Below are 23328 nucleotides of genomic sequence, written 5' to 3' on the forward strand. Positions count from 1 at the left end.
TGGTGGAGAGGAGTTCTGAGTGCATGAGTAGGCAACACAGTTGACTTGCAAGGTTAGTGCTGTTGGGGGTCGAAGGGTGAAAACGAGTGGGGGAAGATGTTGCATGCACAAGAGAGGGTGAGCATGAGCATTGGTATAAGATTGGTACAGTAACAGCAATAAAATGATTGTAAACTATCGGAAAGAAGACAGTGGCCCTTGTGCTGGTGCAGTGAAGAAGGTCATTGACCTTTTGAATAAGTGGTGGACATTCCTCCAGAGGGCTGAGACTGCACTGATATGGGTGGCAATCTTGTACCAGGTCCAGCTTGGTCTGGTGAGAGATAATGGGAACTGCAGATGCTGGAGAATCCAAGATAATAAAATGTGAGGCTGGATGAACACAGCAGGCCAAGCAGCATCTCAGCAGCACAAAAGCTGACGTTTCGGGCCTAGACCCTTCATCTTGGTCCATGTCAGGGACAGAAGGATGTCACTGCAAATCATGCAGGTAAAGGACATTAGGCCAAGTGATGAAGGAGTCTCAGCATTTGCCATTGACTGACAAACACAAGGTACTTACTGAAAAGTGGGTATATGTACCATGCAGCCATGATAGAAGAGGCCATTCCAATGTGGCAAGTGAAATATTTTAGTGGTAAGGGATCGTTCCTGTCCTCTGAGGTCATGGCAAGGAGTTCTGAAGGCTCTGATGAAGGGTCTAGGCCCGGAACGTCAGCTTTTATGCTCCTGAGATGCTGCTTGGCCTGCTGTGTTCATCCAGTCTCACATTTTATTATCCCAGCTTGGTCTGGTGTTTTGTCCTTCACTGCTGATCCAACAGAATGGGGAAATTCTACCTCTGCATCATCCCAGCCAGCAGGAACAAAAAGCAGGGCTCTGACTTCTCTCTGCCTGCCAAGGCTGAAGCATGCCTCAGGAAGTTTGCAGGGCAGCTTTGGACTGACAGTGGTTGATCGGGTGCACGATGGGCTTTTAAAGATGGTGTCGGTGCAAGGGATGCTGGTGAGTTCCAAGATACCTGTTAAGTCGGGAGTTATTCCAAGAACAGTATGTGTTAAAACAGGGGTGGAATCAGATGTGAGGGATGTCATAGGGTGGGGCAGGTGCTTAGGAAGGTGAGTTTGGTAACATAGAGCAAGAAAGCCCACTGGGCCTCATTGTGAGCATTCCTCCAGAAAACTCAAAGAAACTCAGAATCCACCAAAACAATTAAGATTTACACAAGTAAATTGTATTTGACGTTAAAGATTAAACTATATTGCAGTTAGATACAGTTGGCAGCACAGCATGTGGAGGTTGAAGACAGTACAGTACAAGCAACCACATCTACGGCAAGTGTGAGCAGCTCAATGAACCTTAGCTCAAGATGGTTGAGCTGGATTTCAAGATTCCGAAATACCCTATCCCAGACGCAGTGCATCTTAGAATTCTAGGAGTGGATTTTATGCCATTCCCCCATGGCTTTATTTTGTACAGCAGGGAGGCAATAAAATATGAGGGTGCCATGCCCACCTACCTGAGTTGTCTCCACAACAGTAGGTGGCTGGCCACAAATATTGTCAGCAAGGCAACTGACGGGGTAGCATGGTAGCTCAGTGGTTAGCACTGCTGCCTCACAGTGCCAGGGACCTGGGTTTGATTCCACCCTCAGGCGACTGTGTGGAGTTTGCACATTCTCCCTGTGTCTGCATGGGTATCCTCTGGGTGCTCTGGTTTCTTCCCACAATCCAAAGATGTGCAGACTGGGTGGACTGGCCAGGCTAAATTGCCCTGTAGTGTTCAGGGATGTGTAGATTAGGTGGGTTATAGGTGTATAAGTCTGGGGGTGATGCTGTCAGGGTCGGTGTGGACTTGTTGGGGCGAAGAGCCTGTTTCCACACTGTAGGGATTCTATGAGTCAGCATTACACTGTCCATGATATATTACAGTTGGCCTGTAGTGGTTGAAGAGGTAACTCACCACCCTCTCAAGGGCAACTAGGGACAACCAACATATGCTGGCCCAGTCAGTGACACCAAGTGTAAATTAGAAAAAGAGGTAGGAGTGGCAGGCTGTTTATTTTTAAAAACAAATGGTGAGAAGGTGTCAATGAAAGAATGGGGTATCATTAATGGGGGAGTGGTGGGGGTATTATTTCCATCAGCGGCATCCTACCACGACGTTCTTTCCCTCACTTTATTCCTCCTTGCTGACCTCCAAAACCTATTCTCCCACTTCTTTTCACATCCCTGGGCTACCTGATTCCTCCCCAGCCCTGGGATTCATTCAAAGTTCTGCATAGATCTGCCTGTGGTGTCAGGAGTGCGCATAACTGAGTTCTTGTGCTACTGCGAATGTTGGACCTAGAGCCAAATTGCTTAGCTGGTAGTTCTCCAGAGCAAAACTTTCTCCCATTGAGGGGCAGAATTCAACCCTCAGCCAATAGGTTTATATTCTGCATGGAATGTGGTCATTTAGCACATCCAGTCCATACTGTTTCTCCACAGAACAATCCAGTCAGTATCATTCCACTGTTCAATACCCAACGGCCCACAGGTTAATTATCCTCGAATGCCTATTCAATTTCATTTTGAAATCGCTCATCACTTCCACTTGACCCTTGGGGAGTCAGTTTCAGATTATTACCACTCATTACTTAAAATTCTGGCACACATTCTCTCTACATCCCTTCACCAAAACCTTAAACATGCATTCCATCATCATTATAGTATTAGCTAATAAGAATTTGCTATGTCTATCTTATCTAAACTTATGACGATTTTGTCCACCTGTATCACACTTCACCTCAATCACCTTTGCTTCTTGCACAGCCATCCTAGATTTTCCAAACTAACAGTTACTATCCTGGCAAGCATTCTGATAAATTTTGGATGCACACTCTCGAGGCCTTTGTTACTTCGGTGGTAATTAGAACTGGAAACAATACACACGTCAGTCCTAACCACACCTTTATAAACAAAACTTTATTAAAAAAATCAGCAAACTTTCTGCTTTTGTGCTCAATGTTTCCATGACTGAAGCCAAAGATCCCATATGTCCTACCACTTTCAAGAATGGATGCACGTGGATAGCTAAGCCCTCCATCCCGGCACACTGTTTAGAACAATGCTGTAAGTCAATATTGCCTCTCTCTGTCAAAATACAAGACTGTGTACAGCTCAATTTAAAATTCCATCTGTCACTTGTCTACTTGTTTCTTTACCCTGTAAAATCATATTGCTGATGATTTGTATCATCCTCAATATTTGCCAGGTATTATCAGCAAGTTTTGAAATTCTTAATTGTACCCCAAAGTGGAAGTTATTTACATATAGAAAACCTAAATGGCCCTAGCACGGAACTGGAACACCATTATCTATCATCATTCCAAAAGTAATCATTTATCATTTACGGCTGATTTCTGTGCTTAAGCTCTGATTCCATGAAACTTAACTGGCTATCTTTACCCAGGAGACAGTCATACCTTTCAGGTAATTGTTTGTATTTGGTCCATGTCTGGGACGGAAGGATGTCACTGCAAATCATGCAGGTAAAGGACATTAGGCCAAGTGATGAAGGAGTCTCAGCATTTGCCATTGACTGACAAACACAAGGTACTTACTGAAAATTGGGTAAATGTACCATGCAGCCATGATAGAAGAGGCCATTCCAATGTGGCAAGTGAAATATTCTAGTGGTAAGGGATCGTTCCTGTCCTCTGAGGTCATGACAAGGAGTTCTGAAGCTAATGCTGGATGCCCGGATCCAGGGTTAAGGACATCACCCCATGTTTGAAGGAGAACTTGGAGGTGGAGGAGCAGGATCCAGTCACTGTAGTCCATACCAGGACTAAAAATATTGGTCAAACTAGGAATGAGATTCTGCTGTGGGAATCTGAGTTAAGATGCAAATTGAAAAGAACAACCTCAAAGGCAAAACCTCTGGATTTCTGCCCAAGCCATGCAAAAATGGGACAAAGACTAAAGGATGAGAATTTTAAATTTGTGACTGAAAGAATGATACGGATAATAAAGGTTTAAATTCATAAGACATCAGTATCAGTGTTAAGGAAAGAGGGAGCTGTTCCATTGAGATGGACTCCATTCAAACTGGACTGAGTCACTGATCATTGTGAATCAAATATCTAGGACAGTAGATGAATTTCAAATTAGTAAGGAAGAGAGAGAGGAACTGGGGAAGGACTTGGGCTCCAGCTATTTGCAAACTATATCATTAACTTTGAGGTAGCAATCTAATGTGTCCTAGTTGGCTGACTGTACAGACTAAGAAGGTAAGTAAACTGTAAGGGAGCAAGGAGGCTGCAAAGGTGCAGAAATATGACAGATGAAGTATTTGGAAAAATGTGAAACTGCTCATTTTGATAGAAAATATACAGAAAAGCAGATGCATTTTGAGTGAGAGAGACTGGGAAATGTTTCCAAGAGTGTAGTTCACATACATAAATCACAGAAAGTTAACTTTGACAATTAGGAAGCCAAATGTAATATCTAGCTTTACAACAAAACATTGAAGAAAGAAGTTTTACTACAGTTGATCAAATCTTGTGAAGGGCACATCTGGGGTAGTTTTTGGAAATTTTTGGAATCCTATACCCAGATGGCTGTAGAAGATCAGCCATTGAATCCACCCAAGACAGAGAAGAAAAGGAATTTAGTTACTAAGGGATTTAATACATTTAGAAATGGTGAGAGGAGTGAGGAATTGAGTTAGATGATCTGCCATGATCTTACTGAACAGCAAAGAAGGCTTCAGGAACAAAGTTGGCTTATTCCTGCACCTACTTCTTATATTCCTATGTACTTTACAGAGACATGGGAAGGAATTAGACATTCCAGGGTAATAGAAAAATGGAAAATGAGTTGGGATAGTCCTGAAAATAAAGGATGCAAAGAAGACCACAAGCACATCGGATTTTTGTTCAGGAAATCTAAATGTAAGATTAGTATGTATGGGCCTGAAAAATAACAATGGGCCATCCAAAACAAAAAAAAGTGGTAGAAATCTATAAGCTCCTGAATACTAACCAGGGTATTGGACAGGGGCATAAGTCAGGAGCACAAAGCAAGGGAATGACATTAACCCAGGAATTTCCACTTTACATAAACTCGGAGAACAAAAGTGTAAAAATAGTCTTTTTTATGGTTTTATAGGTTTTTTTATGCAATGCATTTGAGACAGCTTCATAGAATAATATTTCAGGGAATTAAGTAGAGAACAGGCTATTTTCTGAAGAAGGGTCTAGGCCCAAAATGTCAGCCTTCCTGCTCCTCTGATGCGCTTGGCCTGCTGTGTTCATCCAGCTCTGCACCTTGTTATCTCGGCTATTTTAGATGTAGTTTTATGGAATGAGACAGGTTTCATTAATAAACTCATCTCATATGAATCATTAGGGAACATTGATCATAATATGGTAGAATTTTATATGAAGTCAAAATGTAACAAAATGAAGTCCTAAGTTAGATTTTTAAACTTCAAACCACTTATGTAGTCATGCACTCAAACTGGAAAAGCTAGATTTATAACTTAGATGAAAAGATGCCATAGGATTTAATAAAAGCAATAATTTAGTAAAATTACATATTTCTCAGTAAACAATTATTCTCTTGAGGAATAAAACAACTCTATTGTAAAAGTTGCACAGTTCTAGCTAACTAGAACAGTTAAGTATAAGTTTAAATGTTGTGACAAGGATAGTTTGCCTAAAGGTTGGATAGATTTTAAGAGTGTTCACATTGCTTGACATAACTGGATTTTGGTAATGATTTGGAATGAATCCTGTTTATTTTGTTCAGGTACACCCTAGGATTTTAACACTCTAATTTGTTTCCACTTAAGTCAGCAAAGTTTCATTTTTCTTCAGAGTGGTAAATCACTGGAATGTGTCAAAAATAGCCTCATCTGAGAAAATCATCAGTCCATCTTTTAGTGCACTTTACTTCACAATTATCGATTATCACACCAGTGTTATTAAACTGCTTTTTCAATCACCATTATGTGTTATGATGCACCTCTACGGCTATCAAATTATGAGGCGGAACTTGAACTGAGACCATTTGTGGTAGGTATATGCCACACTGCACCGTATGGCTCTTTACTAAACTGTTAATGTGAACATTTAAAAACATGGCCTTAACCATAAATTAGTTGACTGCAGGAACACAAGTAACATACTTTGTTTTATGGTCAAAAATATAAACATTACTCAAGCCTATATACACATAGAGACAATGAAAGAATACTGTTGATAAACATTATATAACTTCACTTCTTTCTGTTTGTTGACATACTTACTTCATCGAAATTAAATGGAAGCATTAAACATATGCTTTAATTACTTCTTAAATACTCATCAATTGGTGGCTGACCTCTCCATTATACGACATAGGCTCAAAGTGTTTAACAACTTGATGTCATCTCCCAGTATCCTGCTGTACAATCAAAGGTAATGGGCCATCAGGGTGGTATTTTGAGAGAGTTGAGATAAGTATGGCATTGCCAGGTAGCTGTGAAACCATACTGTAAAATTTACTTATTTAAAGGTATATCTCCCTGAGTTACACCTGGAGAGATTTATTTCTTTTCAGAGAGCTGACAACAGAATTATGTAAGTTGCAGTTTGGAGTCCATGCTTTATTTGTATGATCACAAGCAGCTTAAATCCAAATTTATTCTGCATTCAAAATTTGTTACTACAGCAGAGCAGATTGTATTCACAATCTGGTCGCACACTCTGACTGGCAGGTCTCCACAACAAACAGATATTGAATTAGTGCTCAGTGTTTTCTCCCTTTGTAGTTCCCTCAATGGCCTCAGGCAAGGCTCAGTGAGAAAGAAGAAAAAGTCTCAGCAAGGCGTATGGCTGGAATCTGAAGAAATATGTCATTTAGACTGATGTTAAAAGCTGACTGACTCTAGCTAAACACTTGCTGAATCTCATCAATCCAGATTAAATGAAACCCTGAAGTTAAATTGGAATAATTCTATTATGGGCTGGGCATTTTTTCAGAAAGGTAGGGGAAGGATGAGTGTCCCCCACTAAATCCTGCAAAGCCATCAATCAGGAGATCAGAACTGTTCATTCCCATCTGGTCTTTCAGTTACAGTTTGCCATTGGAACAGTATCAAGAGTGGAATTGAATGAGAGAGGTTTAGAGGGGAAAGAAAGGTAGTCTAGCAGACATTCGTCAATGATGCAAAATATGGACTATTGATTTTGAGATTCCACTATTCGATTTAGTAACATTTTAATCGATTGAGATAACAAGGTGTAGAGCTGGATGAACACAGCAGGCCAAGCATCATCATAGGAGCAGGAAAGCTAATGTTTAGGGCCTAGACCCTTCTTCAGAAATAGATTGAAATGGTTTTAAAAAAGGAACTGAAAAATGCTGCCTTAAAATGGCCACAGGCATTACATAACCACAAGCTTCCAAATTTCAATGTTGTTTACACCACAGACAGTGAAACTGAAATTAACATTTATCCAACATCTTCCCTCACTCGCTGTCACTTACCCAAACTCCAAACATCATTAACTGAGGACACCGCCTGTCTGCACTAAACAATAATAGCTGTGCTACCCTCCTTTATCTCCCATAATACCTATCTGTCACAATCCAAGAGGATAACAACTCTCATTAGTACAGAAGGGACAAGACACGTGGAGGTAGAGGGCTGCCTGTCATTTCGCTCCTCGCCCCTGGGAGAGGATCCTGATTCTGGCCACGCCCAGTGGCTGGCTGACTGACTGACATGTCTGTGATCATAGGCCCATGAATTAATGTGCTGGGAGCAAAGGCTATCTTTCTTGACTTCACTGAGGTATGCTGACAACTATGACAAACTCTGATGAAGCTCTCTGATGAAGGGTCTAGGCCCGAAACGTCAGCTTTTGTGCTCCTGAGATGCTGCTGGGCGTGCTGTGTTCATCCAGCCTTACATTTTATTATCTTGGATTCTCCAGCATCTGCAGTTCCCATTATCACTGATACAACTATGACAAACTTCCTGGTTTTGTGAATAAAAACCAAAAGAACTGGTTTTGTGTCTGGGTTAAATGACATAGCAATACAGCAATAATATGAGCCTGGTAAGGGGAAAAGTGTAAAATGTCAAAGCAGATATCATAGAACCAGTGTGGAAGCAGGCCATTTGGCCCAGTGAGTCCACACCAACCCCTCCAAACAGCAACACACCCAGACCAAAGCCCTGCCCCATCCCTGGATTTTCCACAGCTAATCCACCTTGATATCCCTGGACACTATGACCAATTTAGTTTGGCCGATCCACCTAATTTGCACATCTTTTCAATTGTGGGATGAAATCAGAGTGCGCGGAGGAAACCCATGCAGACACAGGGAGAATGTGCGAACTCCACACAGATAGTCACCCGAAGGTGGAATCGAACCCTGGTCCCTGGTACTGTGAGGCAGCAGTGCTAATCACTGAGACACCGTGCCACAGGGGATGATGTGAGCATCCAGATTGGCTGTGAGTGAATGAGTACTACAAGAGCAAATAAAAAGCCCAAGAGATGCAGCCTGGCCCAATCCATGAACTGGGTAGCAGGTCCCTGAGTACAGTGTTCTTGCTGCAGCATTACAATGGATAATCACTGCTAAAGCCTGAGGTGCAGCATTAGAGTGAAGAAGTGTTCTGTAAATGAATCAGAGATGTGCCATGAGGGTTCTTAGAGGCTGTCACATGTTGTTTGTCAATGTCCTTGCACGTGGGATGTGTTTGGTCAGCATCTATGCAGCTGAGCTTGCTATGTTCAGAGTACACTGTGTGCTGAATGCACCAGGTACCTATTCTGGTTTCCTTCTCAAATTTCCTAATACATAACTTGTTTTGGCAAGTTTGGTGACATGGGATGTTGAATATCAATGAGGTGAACTGTGGCTTAACTTGGCATTTCACAGGCAATAATTCCTATCAATTGGCATCCTGCCATTGTCTCGTGAAAATCTCATCATGCTGCTTGTGAAACTCATAGAAGACATGTCAAGCACTTACACCAAATTCTGCCTCACATCTCACATCGTTCAGACCCCTATAAATTTCACTATTGAGTATTATAGCACAGAGAAGTCCCCTCGGCACATCATGTCCCAGTTTTCCAGCACTCGACTCATAGCATTATAATCTACAATGTTTCCCCGTTAAACCAACTTCCCCTTATCTAAAATCTATTTCCCCAGGTTATTGGCCCCTTCACTAAGGGGAGAGTTTCTTCCTCTCTACCCTACTCATGTCTGTCATTATTTTGTAGACTACAATCAGACTGTGCCTCAGCCTTCTGTGTTCAAAGGAAAACATTCCTAGCTTATTTTCATAGCTGAAATTCTTCAGTTCAGGCAACATCCTGGTGAATCTCTAATGCAACCATATCTTTCCTAGATAAGAGATAATGGGAACTGCAGATGCTGGAGATTCCAAGATAATAAAATGTGAGGCTGGATGAACACAGCAGGCCAAGCAGCATCTCAGGAGCACAAAAGCTGACGTTTCGGGCCTAGACCCTTCATCAGAGAGATATCTTTCCTAGTGTGGTGACCAGAGCTGCACACAGTGCTTCTGCTATTGCCTAACGTTTTATACACTTCCATCATAATCTCCTTACTCTTGTATTCAATGCTTTTACTCATAAAAGCAAGTAGCCCATATGCCTTCTTAATCACCTAATCTATAAGCTACAAAAAGTAGAAAATGTCTCCTGTAATTAAGAAAAGATTGTTTAAATGTTTAGTTGCTTTGCACTGGTGACTCTTCTGATCTGAAATCCTGACTCATTCCTTCGCATTACTTCTTACAATTCAAATGACTATTCCACTCTTAAGCAAGTCTGAACTGTTGGTAATGCCTTTCTCCTGAGTTATCACAGGTTTTCGCAGACAGACAGTTGTACTTTGATTACAGAGTGGAGTCCTTAAATCAGATACAAAAATTATTGCCAATCTCAGGGACATCTATGGTTGGGCAATTAAAGCTGATTTAGTCACGTCCTGTGAATGAATAAAAACTCTTCTGACTTCTTGCAGATGTGGCATACTTCATCACTTGCAGCATTCTCACAGCCAAGGAAGAAATAAGACCGCTCAGTCTACTTTTTATTCCGAAGGACATCATCTCTAATTTTACCACTGTGAACATGATTACCTTGCAAACTTCTGTCGACTCTCATAAAATAAACAACTGATTAATTAAAGTCACAGCAGCATGTCATTCTTATGCAATCTGATATGTCTCTCTTAGATTTGAGTGAGCATTGTGTGGAATGTGCAGAACACAGTTGCTGGTGAAGACAGTTACAAATTTGTATCATAGAAGAAATTTAATAGAAATTTGTCAAGCTAAGTGCAAACATCAGGGGAGCAGAAAATTAAAATCAACCTTCAAGTGTATTTTATCTGGTTTATTGATTTTGCTTCATCTTTTATAGTGGGCTGTGACTTTGCATCCAGCACAGACCATATCACACAAAAGTTACAAATAATTTTCATATTGGAGAAGAGATCAAAAGATATTTTGCACCACTACTGGAATGTTGCATCAAAGCAATACTTCAAGATTAAAGATCTCAGCTCCTGAAATTCACCGTAAAATTCCCTTGATCTTTTAAATGGTAGATGATACAAGCATTAACGGAAAGCTAGTCAAAAAAACAATACAAATTTATATGCACACACCTTTCACAATCATAGGACATCCCTTTACGCTTTACAGGCAATTAAGTGTATGTTTTGAAATGTGGTCACTGGTTTAGCAAATACTGCAGCCAGTTTGCACACAGCCATGTCCCAGATTCAGCAAATTACCAGATAAGTTATCAGAATCAGTAATTTTGCTCATGGCACCAGGGAGAACTGCGTTGTTCCTCTTTGAAATACTGTTAATCGATCTTTTACATCCACTTAATGGGGAGGCAATGGCCTAGTGGTATTACAGCTGGATTGTTAATCCAGAGACCCTGGTAGTGTTCTGGGAATGCAGGTTTGAATCCTGCCATGGCAGATGGTGGAATTCGAATTTTGAAAAAATCTGGAATTAAGAGTCCAATGACCATGAATCAATTGTCAGTAAAAGAAGACATCTGATTCATTAATGTTCTTTAAGCAATGAAACTGCCATCCTTACCTGGTCTGGCCTACATGTCACTCCACTGCAATGTAGTTGACTCTTAAGTGCCCTCTGGGAAATTAGGGATGGACATTAAATGCTGGCCTAGTCAGAGACATCCCCATCCCACGAATATAAAAAAAAGTCAGATGGGTCCTCAGTTTAATGTCTCATTGGAAAGATGGCATTTGTGGCAGTGCAGTTCTCACTTAGTCCTACACTGGAATATCAGCCTAAATCAACTCGTCTCTTTATGTTAAATAACATCACAGAAAATGGTGACCATATCTGAGATGTCAGAATATGTTCTGAATGTGTGAAAGAAACTGTTTTGCTCTCGACATGCTGTCCTAACAAAAATGTTTTCAAAGCCTCACTCATCTCAAACACTAATAGAAGTTTCTTCCTAGCTTTACTGTCATTGATCTTTCTGGGTGACAGTTAATTTGCAATGTTCAACTCCCCCAGACATTCCACAGAAATAGGTTTTGATCTTAAATCCAGCCAGCCAATTTAGTACATGACTCTGTAATATTTTGTGATGATTTTGCTCGGCACATTTATTATTTCACTTCCAGACTTCTTATTCTAATTACAGTCTTGTAGACTGATTTTTCTGATGGTGATGGTGATGGAGGGCGTTAGAATTACATTAATCAATGATGAAAATGCAGAATTGAGGCTTCAACTCTGTGCAGTCAAGCTGAAATAGCAAGGTGAAGTAATTAGCAACCATTGAGGTATATGCCAAATACATATCAAATTTCTAAAGTGCGTCTCTATTACAGTCTGCTTTACATGAGGCTGCTAATCCGCACTACACATTTTCTTGACTGACTATGTTTTTCTCCATGACGAAACAGTGATGATTTTTTTAACATCTTAATACAGCATTTTTTACACGGATTTACTTCATTTAACCCAAATATTTCCCAAGACAAGCTGCATCATTTTTCAATCATCAAATTCACTACACAGCAACCTGCAAATTGTGCTAAATGTAACTTGAGTAGAAATGGAAAATAGCCAACTATTTATTTTACTTTAGTATTTCAGCATGTTTGTTTGTAAATAACCAGGTGACAATTCTTCCTCTGCACAGTCAGTTATTTCCATTTGGCTCCTCTTCAGTGCACTGTGTCCAAGCACAGCACATCGAGACAATGCTTTGAGGGTGGGGGGTGATGGATGCAGCAGAGAAAAGAGACAGAGGAAAACAAGGGAATACAAAAGTTTACATGCATCACTGCATAACACAGCAATGCTTACATGTACCATTTAATTTTAGGCCCCTTCTGCAGGTAGGGGAAGGAGACTTTGCTACCATTCCCACATTCATCCACACAGATTCCATATACACCAGATGTCAACCTTGTCTCCACCTTGAATCAGAAGCATGTGGAACAATCCAGTGCTGCACCAAAAGAATAATAAAATGTGAGGCTGGATGAACACAGCAGGCCAAGCAGCATCTCAGGAGCACAAAAGCTGACGTTTCGGGCCTAGACCCTTCATCAGAGAGGGGGATGGGGAGAGGGAACTGGAATAAATAGGGAGAGAGGGGGAGGCGGACCGAAGATGGAGAGTAAAGAAGATAGGTGGAGAGAGTGTAGGTGGGGAGGTAGGGAGGGGATAGGTCAGTCCAGGGAAGACGGACAGGTCAAGGAGGTGGGATGAGGTTAGTAGGTAGCTGGGGTGCGGCTTGGGGTGGGAGGAAGGGATGGGTGAGAGGAAGAACCGGTTAGGGAGGCAGAGACAGGTTGGACTGGTTTTGGGATGCAGTGGGTGGGGGGGAAGAGCTGGGCTGGTTGTGTGGTGCAGTGGGGGGAGGGGACGAACTGGGCTGGTTTTGGGATGCAGTAGGAGAAGGGGAGATTTTGAAGCTGGTGAAGTCCACATTGATACCATTGGGCTGCAGGGTTCCCAAGTGGAATATGAGTTGCTGTTCCTGCAACCTTCGGGTGGCATCATTGTGGCACTGCAGGAGGCCCATGATGGACATGTCATCTAAAGAATGGGAGGGGGAGTGGAAATGGTTCGCGACTGGGAGGTGCAGTCGTTTATTGCGAACCAAGCGGAGATGTTCTGCAATGCGGTCCCCAAGCCTCCACTTGGTTTCCCCAATGTAGAGGAAGCCACACCGGGTACAATGGATACAGTATATCACATTGCCAGATGTGCAGGTGAACCTCTGCTTAATATGGAAAGTCATCTTGGGGCCTGGGATAGGGGTGAGGGAGGAGGTGTGGGGACAAGTGTAGCACTTCCTGCGGTTGCAGGGGAAGGTGCCGGGTGTGGTGGGGTTGGAGGGCAGTGTGGAGCGAACAAGGGAGTTATGGAGAAAGTGGTCTCTCCGGAGAGCAGACAAGGGTGGGGATGGAAAAATGTCTTGGGTGGTGGGGTCGGATTGTAGATGGCAGAAGTGTCGGAGGATGATGCGTTGTATCCGGAGGTTGGTGGGGTGGTGTGTGAGAACGAGGGGGATCGTCTTTGGGCGGTTGTGGCAGGGGCGGGGTGTGAGGGATGTGTTGCGGGAAATGCGGGAGACGCGGTCAAGGGTGTTCTCGACCACTGTGGGGGGTAAGTTGCGGTCCTTGAAGAACTTGGACATCTGGGATGTGCGGGAGTGGAATGCCTCATCCTGGGAGCAGATGCAGCGGAGGCGGAGGAATTGGGAATAGGGGATGGAATTTTTGCAGGGGGGTGGGTGGGAGGAGGTGTATTCTAGGTAGCTGTGGGAGTCGGTGGGCTTGAAATGGACATCAGTTACAAGCTGGTTGCCTGAGATGGAGACTGAGAGGTCCAGGAAGGTGAGGGATGTGCTGGAGATGACCCAGGTGAACTGAAGGTTGGGGTGGAAGTTTTGGTGAAGTGGATGAACTGTGCGAGCTCCTCTGGGGAGCAAGAGGTGGCGCCGATACAGTCATCAATGTAACGGAGGAAGAGGTGGGGTTTGGGGCCTGTGTAGGTGCGGAAGAGGGACTGTTCCACGTAACCTACAAAGAGGCAGGCATAGCTGGGGCCCATGCGGGTACCCATGGCTACCCACTTTGTCTGTAGGAAGTGGGAGGAATCGAAAGAGAAGTTGTTGAGGGTGAGGACGAGTTCGGCTACTCAATTCTCAAACCCACACAGGGAAACAGAGCTGGCAGATCTCCAACCAATCGATTGAATGCTGACTGCCAAAGGAAGATGATATGAGTTCAGGAAAAGACGCCAAGAAGAATCCAGGTGAATTTTAGTTCTCAGGTCAACAGGCATTAACCATAAGTGGTGGGCCATAAGAGATTAAAAAAAAGTGCTGGCATTGTGCAAAAAAGCTTCAGTGGGAATTGTTTAGTAGAAAAATTCTGAATTGTCAGGCAGACCCACAATACATCCTTTTCCCTGGAACTTTCTTGATAATATCTGCAAACTGTGGCCTTCTTTCAGAATATTCTTCATAATAGGAATATCTGAGAGGACGAGGCCATTCACTGAATCTCCTCAAACCTATATAGCTAGGCAAATAGTATCATTGATTCTCATAATCTAGCAACGAATAAATATTTCTGCTTTGAAAATAGCCAAAAAGAGAAATCACCTCACAGAACCATCTCTCCCTCTACAATAAGCTGCCTCATCGATGCAAATGTATAAACAGAAGGAGAAACTGAGTTGTTGAGTGATGTAGTGAGGCCAGTCAGCACCACTGAAATATTACCCTTGATGTTTTGGCAGATCCAACATTTGTCGAATTCTGTCTATATCCAGTGACCCAGCCTCCACTGCTGGCTGGGATAGACATTTCCTGAGATTAACGAACTTTGGCAAAAAGAAATTTCTCCCTATTTCAGCTTTAAATGGATAAGCCATTGTTTGGAAGATACGTCCCCTAGTTCTACATTCTTTCATGACAGCAGCTATCCTGTTAAGATCCTTCAGAATATATGAGAATATTTCATATTTTCATAAGATAACTTCTGATTCTTTTAAAGCCCAATGAGTGTATCTAATGTTCACAGATTTTCCCTTGTAAGGCAATCCCTCCATTCCAGAACTAAACCAACTGAGATAATAGGAACAGCAGATGCTGGAGAATCCGAGATAACTAGGCCTGAAATGTCAGCTTTCCTGCTCCTAAGATGCTGCTTGGCCTGCTGTGTTCATCCACCTCCACACCTTGTTACTTAACCAACTGAGGTTTTTTTCAAATTTCCTCAAGTAAGGATATATACTCGGCATGGTTTCACCAAAGCCCTATAAAGTTTCAGCAAGATGTCTCTGTGTTTGTATTCCATCCTCCATGTAATAAAGACCAATGTTCTATTCATCTTCCTAATTACTTACTGTACTTGCACTTTGTCATTCAAAGGTGCAGTGATTGTTACAAGGTCAGCCAGGTGGACCTTACCGAATATGTGCTCCGTGTTTTGGGCTGTTATCCTGGTCCAATCAGGTAACCCTGGCTGACAGCTAAGAACAGGAGTGTCACACATTCTCTTTGCTCTGCAAGCTGGCTCTGATGGAGCTGGATCAGCATCAAGGACTATCCACGTCTAAACAAAGAGTGGCTTGGCGATGGGATACTGACCTCTGTGGAGTTATTTCAAAGAGGCACATATATCCCTTTGTCCTGCAGTGATTTACAGTTATTCTCTTTCTGCTGTTTACCTACAAACCCACTTCTATTTTCACATTATATTCCATTTGCCAAAATTCAACCTGCTCACTTACCTTGGCAATATATCTTTGAAGAATTTTTCATCAAGACTTTCCAGTCTTGAAATGGAAAGAAAGACATCGGTTTGTTGAAAAAAAGACCATTTCAGCGTTAAAGTCTGGTTTTTGTTTCCATCCCAGGTCATTTTCGACAATACAGCAAAGAACTCAATGTTCTCATACATTCAGATGCTGCAGCAACCAGTGTAGAAGTAGACACTTCAGAATTTCTGAATCATGCAGTAGTGTGTAAGTGCTACTAAAGCATACTTGCAGAGTACAGGCATGATCATAGGTTACAGGATGGAGAAGTGAATAAAAATAATGTTGCCTCCTTTACAGTTCATCATGAAGTCTTGAAGCTAGAATAGTTTCTATGCTAACTAAAGTGAATGATGAGTGCTGCGATTGAAAAATGTAAGTGGCCTTTAAATTATGTAGCGAGATGGTAGGAACTGCAGATGTTGGAGAATCTGAGATAACAAGGTGTTGAGTTGGATGAACACAGCAGGTCAAGCAGCATCATAGGAGCAGGAAAGCTGATATTTTGGGCCTAGGCCTTTCTTTCCTGCTCCTATCTTTAAATTTTGTAGTTGACTAGTTGTGATTTCTCACAACTGGTAACTTTTGAAGTGGATGAACATCATTAAAAATGTCTCCAGATGTATACGAATATTGTTTGAATAAAGTGTCATTCTGCATTGTACAATACTGAAAGTTTAGCCTTGTGTTACCTAGCATGTTAAAACCTTTCCCATTGCTCTCATTATTCCTTATAGACCATCTCAAGCTTCTGTTTGGTTGTTTGAAAAATTGGACAGATGTGTGAGCTTTTAACTACCTTCGAAAGCTTTCACGAATTTTAATAGAAGAGTTTGGGATTTTGATGGTTATATCAGAAGCCTACTGCTTTACACATGCTTATTCAAGTGACCTGACAGTTATGAAGGAAGATTTAAATGAATATACAAGTTTTATTTAATTTGGAGAAATCACTGATGGCACTGAAGAACTGTGCTGGAATTTTTACGAATGTAGTTGGGCCTTGTAACCCAGCTGCTTCCACCTTCTTCTCCAGGCTGCCTCACCAACCAAGATGTGAAAATGCTGACTGCCAGCACCAGGATATTGCAGGTGAGATCATAAAGTAAGGATTAATTCCGAACCCTACCCCTGACAGGAAAATTCTGTTTTTATGATCTCTTCACAATTTACTTTTCCTTTTTGTCTTTGCATTGTCAGCGAACTTAGTTACAATGAACACAGATCCTTCAACTAAGTCATCAATTTACATTGTAAATGACTGAGCCCTGAGCAGTGAATCCCTGGCACTCCACGAGTTACAGGTCGTCAGTCTGAAAATAATCCATCTACCCTAACTGTCTGTTCTCTGTTAACAGTTATCCCATCCTTCATGCCAAAATATTTCTCCAACACTGTGGCTCTTATATGTGTAGTCTTCTTCTGTGACATGTTATTGAATGCCTTTTAGAAATCCAAATATACTACAAATTCTCATTCCGCTTTATCCACTCCGCTTGTTAGATGATTCATAAACTCTAATAAATTCCCATGTCATTACAGAAGAAGTCAGACACACATACATTCACATAACAGTGTTGTCACCCACTATGGACAGAGAATCTTGAGGAACTGAGAATGTTTCTGCAGGATTACAGAGAAATACAACCGAGGAAGGACCACTTGTTCCAAAAAACACTGACATTAACCAGATGATCAGTGTCATACATTGAACAATGACTGGCCATGACACTTTTGCTGTCTTGTGTCCTATACATGCAGCCAGGCTCCCAACTACACCTGCAAAGAACTGCCCATCTCCTCCATTTGACTTGCCATTGAGCTCTGAGGATGACAGCGTTGAGCACCCAAAGGAAGAATCAGCAAAGCTATGTCCTGCACCCACCCAGACTGACACTTATTGAAGTTGAAAGGTGTACAGTGTGGGATCGAATGCTGATGATCATTGCACGGTGACTGTTCTGTGACAGAGGAAAAAAGCCCCATGTCACAGGCAGTTGGAGGATTATTTCAGACCAGGTACCTGCTCAGCCCCAGCCAAGGGACTTTGTTCATTTGCACAGGACAGTGCAGCAGCAGACACTTTACAGGGCTCCACAGCCCTCACTGCACAAAAGTTGCTTCAGTGCAGCAAATCATGTGACTGCCTTTATAGGACATGGAGTGACAGTTCCAGTCCTCTCAGGGAATAGATAGCAGGTGCTCAAATGCATCAAAATGACATTTCTAAAAGAAGATAGGTAACATAATAGACAGTTTAAAGGAGAGAATTTCAGTGCTTGTTAGAGATTTTTGCTGACAACAGAGGAACAAAGGAATTTGGAAACAAAGGATATGGGGATTATAGAATTAAAAGAAAGTTGTTTTTGAAGAGGTTTAGGCAGGCCTGTCACAGTTAGGTTTGGAGGCTGCTCTTGATATCGTAAGGCATTTTCTACATTTCAGACCATGTTCCACTGCAAGGAATAGAATTCTCCAAAATTAATTTTTAAGATTTCTTACTGTGATATCTCATCACTGTGATTGCTCCACCATGCCCTTTCAGTAGCCTGGAGGCACTCAGTTGGAAGCACCATCGTAGATGAAAAGTCATAATAATGTAAGAGGTACATTCCCAAGTTTAATGCCAGATACTAAATAACATTTAATTGTAACAAAATACTATGCTCCGGTAAGACTGTATAAGTTTTATTTGGAATTAATTGTCAGTTAAGTAAATGACCAGAGGAGCAATATATTTAGTTCTAACTTAACCATATCTTAAGGTGTTTCAGAGCATGTACAAGAGCAGGAACAAGAAACTAACTACAATTATTCATAAGTGCTAATGACCTCTGATTTTTTTTTTACCATGGCAACCATCCATCTGATATTTTCTACCTTTCTGAAAATGTACCAACACAAAGCATACTTCATTCACAAGGAATTGATTTACCAATAGTTCATGAAACAGCTGTCACTTCCTTGCATTACCGTGTTTATGGCCTATGAATTACTCTAAACTGACAAAGTTAATTTGTATCTGAGATTTCAGACATTTTAGGACTATGGTTACAAGGCAGCCACACATTGAATGGTTGCTACAGCATATACATCAGAATAATAAATCAACATCATCTCACAGCTAAGATGAATCACTTCCCTGCATCACAGCCAATGGCCTTGATTTTTTTTTGGTGGGGTGAAGCCTTGACATTTGCTGCTGACTCTATAACCAAATGAGCAAAACTTCACTGACTATAGGTTTAGGGGGAATTGTCTCTTCTTGATGCAAACCTTCAGGACAAACAGCAAAGGCTTCCTGCAGAACATTTTGCCAGCATGAATCCTGATGATGCTATGAGCTGTTGTTTGACTGCAAGCGGTATGGTTTGCAGAGATAATTTAATGTTTTGAAAACATTCTTGACACTTTGAAACATAAATTACTTCCAATATTTTAGTAAGTTTTTAATGTTCTGCGGACTCTACTTCTCAGGGATCAACCCCAATGAAATAACTCCATGAAAGCTGGTATCCCATCACCAAGTCACCCTTTATTTACATGTGCATTGTACATGACACTGACCCAGCTAGCTCAGAGCTGGCTCCTAGAGTGAACAGAACCACTGCAACTCCTGTTTATGTCAGTCAGCCAGGACTCCTTGATTGGACTGGGTTAACAACCCTAGTTGCTGCCTAATGTTTACTTTTCATATTCTATGAGGTCCACCTGGCTGACCTCACTCCAAATGCTAAACCTACCTTGCTTCTCTTCTTCCTGGCTCTGACATCAGTTCCCATTTCTCGGGCTCCTTAATACACTCCCCTCGCTTCCTCTATCAGCACTGCCCCTGTCTTCCACCTCTCCCCCCCACAACCCGCCCCACCCTACTCCTTGGTCCATTGGACTGTCTGTCGTTTCAGTCTACTTCCAACATCACCACATCTGAGGAGTCAAAGTAGCTGCTGGAATGAACTAGCAGAGCTGTAGGAACAGGGGCAAAAGGACATAGAGGAAGAAACAGAAAAGGAGTCAGATCAGGTGAGGCATATTGCAATTCATAAATGTTTATGGCAATAAAGCTACGGTTTAGTTGCTGCCTAATGTTTACTTGTCAATAATGGTGCTAAATTTCACCTTTGCCCATAAGCCTCTTGGACCTAAAGATCTGTGTATACTGTGGATAAAGAAACAAAATTTTTGAATGAATGGTCCTTGCCACTTACAGTATTGGATCTATAGGGGCATCAGATTGAGCTCCTCCAGAGGCCACTCAGGCACTTGGCAAGTTCCGAATTTCAGCATAAGTCAAATAAGCAGGTATTGTGGTGCCAATGTGTCCGTTAACAATGTAAAACTTATCAGCATCCTCTGTTATAGGATTTTAGACCAAGGCTCTCATTACCACAAAAATACGATTGATCTCATAACGATTTTGAACTTGTCTATTAGGCTGCAATATTTTAAATATAGACAAAATACTACAGGTGCTGGAAAACTGAAACAAAGACAATGTGGGAGAAACACAACAGGTCAGGCAGCATCTGTGGAGAGAAACAGAGTTAATACTTTGAGTCCAATATGACTCAAGCACAGTCATAATGGAATTGAAATGTTAATTTTGTTTCTCTCTCCACATTTTTAACATGATGTACAAGCTAAAGAGGCAAGAAAGGCAAACAAAATGTGGCAGGTGAGAATAATTTGCCAGTCCTGGAGAATATCCCAATAGATGGTGCAGTGTGTGTTCATCTTTGTAAATAACAGTGACAGTAAAATGGCTATGTTTCCTCGAGCGAACTGAAACATCAGAAAGCTCTTCCCCAGTTTTTCACAACTTGAAGAAAGTTGAACAATTCCCTCCTTGGCCTTGATTTGTACACCTTATTTTTAAGAGCCAATGACTTACACTATGTCAATCCAGGCAAGTGGGGAGTATTCCATCATACTCCTGACTTGTGCGTTGTAGATGGTGTACAGGCTTTGAAGAGTCAGGAGGTGAGTTACTCCCTGCAGTATTCCTAGCTTCTGGCCTGCTCCTGTAGCGTCTGTGTTTATGTGGTGAGTCCAATTGAGTTGCTGGTCAATGATAACTCCCAGGATGTTGAACTGTTCACTTATTGGTTCCCACATCCGCAGACAGTGGTGAAATACCTTCCCTTGTCAAACAGTCAATGTTAGTAGAAATTGGGAGAGCAAAAACAATTAAATATTGAAAAAAGCCAACGTCTTCTAATAAATGCTGCCCATGACGCAGATTAATTATGATATTTCAAGCATTCAGCACACTATGTGAAAAAAGACGTGACAGAAAGATTGAGAGCTCACAACATTGATGTTCAAGAACACTGGCATCGAATGCTAAGAGAATACATCGGGAAACATCTCACACTTTAGCAACACATCAAAAGTGATTAAATAGTGCATTAACTCTGTCACTTACATGCAGAGTTGTATCTGCACCTTTTATTTAATTTCACATTCATTTTCCACCATGTGTCTTTTTTGTTCCCTGCTCCTTCAAACTTTGTAAAATATGAAGATGCTGTTTGAAGGCGTCCAAAAGCTTCTAGAATTGTTGATGGCAGGCATGGCACTCCACTACAACTGCCCACTTTTATATTTCAAACACAATTTCACTCTTTATAAAGGTGCTTTGACCTTTCTCAATCTGCACTCGAAGAGGTGTCAAGGCATTGATAAACTGGTGCAAACAACACTCTGGATGAATTTTTGTCAGAGAGGAAGGGTGGTTGGTACAAATTCAAGGGTGGTTGACTAAACTTTGATAAACAATCAATTTTAGCTGCTGGATCATGTTTGGAGTGTGACATGAATCACTTCTACATAGTTATTTGCCCTGTTTAAATGGCCATTTAGGAAGCTTTCACTGTACAAACAAAACTTAGAATAAGGTTTTATTGTCTCAAGTCCGGGATACAGGAGTACAGAGAAAAGTATACAATGTTGCCATTCCCAGTGCCATCTTGGGTACAACATAGAAAACTATACAAATAGGTTAAAAGTTCAACATTATTTTTCTTCTTAGTATTCATAATAACTATAAAGAAAGCAAATGAGAAGTTCAGCAATACTTTCCTTCTTTGGCTACAGGCCTGCAGACACTCCACATTGGGCTTTCCACAAGAGGGCCTGATGTCTCCTCTGCATTGGGCCCGTTCTTTCACCATCACTGGGCCCGTTCTTTCACCATCACTGGGCCCGTTCTTTCACACACGCTTGGCTCGATCTTTTCCACACTGCTGTCTCAGCACCCACCACCAGAGTTCCGTCCAGGCTCACTCCCCTCTGACCACCAGTGGGCTCACCAGCTGCCCAGACACTGATGGGTCCAGTCCTTGATGATGCCACCGACCACTCCAGTTCTGTCTGGCTCACCAGCCACCTCACTGCCGAATGGCACAGTCCCACTCTGGATCCCAGCCGCTGCCGCGCTCCTTCCCCCGATGCTTTTGGTCTCCACAACCAAGCTCTTTCCAGAAGGTAAGTGAAAGAAGAAACTTAAAAAAAGAAATAAATCAAGAAAAGAGGAAAGCAGAAGAAAAACAACAGAGTGACGGGCCTCGGCCTCAGAGCCTAGATGTTGCCTCCTCTGCTGCCACCACCTTGCTAGCTGGAATCAGAATTAGGACTATTCCTAGCCTGCTCCAAACTGAGTAGCACAGATTAAAGCTATAGCAAGCATTTGTAGAAAAAAAAACTGCTTTATATTTCTTGTTGCATTGTAATAATTTGGTCAACAACCACTATTCATCCTTGTGCCAAGGGAAAAAAGGGTCACCTGTGATTCTGAAATGTACAGCTAATTCAGCAACAACCAGAAATACACTGAAATGTCATACCAATGCTCCTTTTCTAAAAAAAACTGAATTAGTGGCTGAAGTTTCATTTGAAGCAAAACTTTCAGAAAATGCAATATAAGATTATTAAATGTAGCCACACAGGGGATAAGCTACAACATTACAGATGTCTGTCCATTTACGTATTTACAGAAAACTGCTGAATAATCTATTTCAAATAGATTTTCTCAAGTTGACCTACAAAATCAGTGTAGAAGCAAGTTAGTAGCAAGCACATTTTTTTTTAGTAATAGAAAATGAAGATGCATAAATATAAAATCGTTTCAAATTCAGTTAAAATAACTGTCGTGAGATGCCAACCTGTTAAAATTATGCATATTTTATATGTATTTCAAATCCATAATGAATTGGAGTGCAGTCTAGGTAACTGCTGAATCAGTGATATTTTATACATGTGAGGACTCCACTGTGACATGGGTGGAGATGACATAATCAATGAATAGGCACTAAATTAATGGCTGATCTAAGATACGTACATTGTTCTGTGTCCTGATCCATTTTTGTTCAGGAAAATGATTAGCACATGGCACAAAAGGGTTTTCTAAGTCGAACAGAAATGATGCATCAAACGTAGCAGGCTCAAGACTATAAGAAAAAGTGT

The 23328-nt window shown here is 41.7% G+C and overlaps 1 protein-coding gene across 6 annotated transcripts in view; it reads right to left on the reverse strand.

Moving 5' to 3' along the window:
* The window catches only part of LOC125448871 (catenin delta-2-like), a 1175930-nt gene that overhangs the window by 962092 nt on the left and 190510 nt on the right, over positions 1-23328 (reverse strand). The window contains exon 1 of one of the 6 annotated variants that reach the window (XM_059652903.1): positions 23204-23227. The exons of the other annotated variants lie outside the window; for them this stretch is intronic. The gene's annotated coding sequence lies outside the window, so the exon portion shown is untranslated. Of the gene's footprint in view, positions 1-23203; positions 23228-23328 lie in introns of those variants that run through there. 6 annotated transcript variants of the gene reach the window in all.

This window comes from Stegostoma tigrinum, chromosome 2, assembly GCF_030684315.1.
Source record: "Stegostoma tigrinum isolate sSteTig4 chromosome 2, sSteTig4.hap1, whole genome shotgun sequence".
NCBI classification, from domain to species: Eukaryota; Metazoa; Chordata; class Chondrichthyes; order Orectolobiformes; family Stegostomatidae; genus Stegostoma; species Stegostoma tigrinum.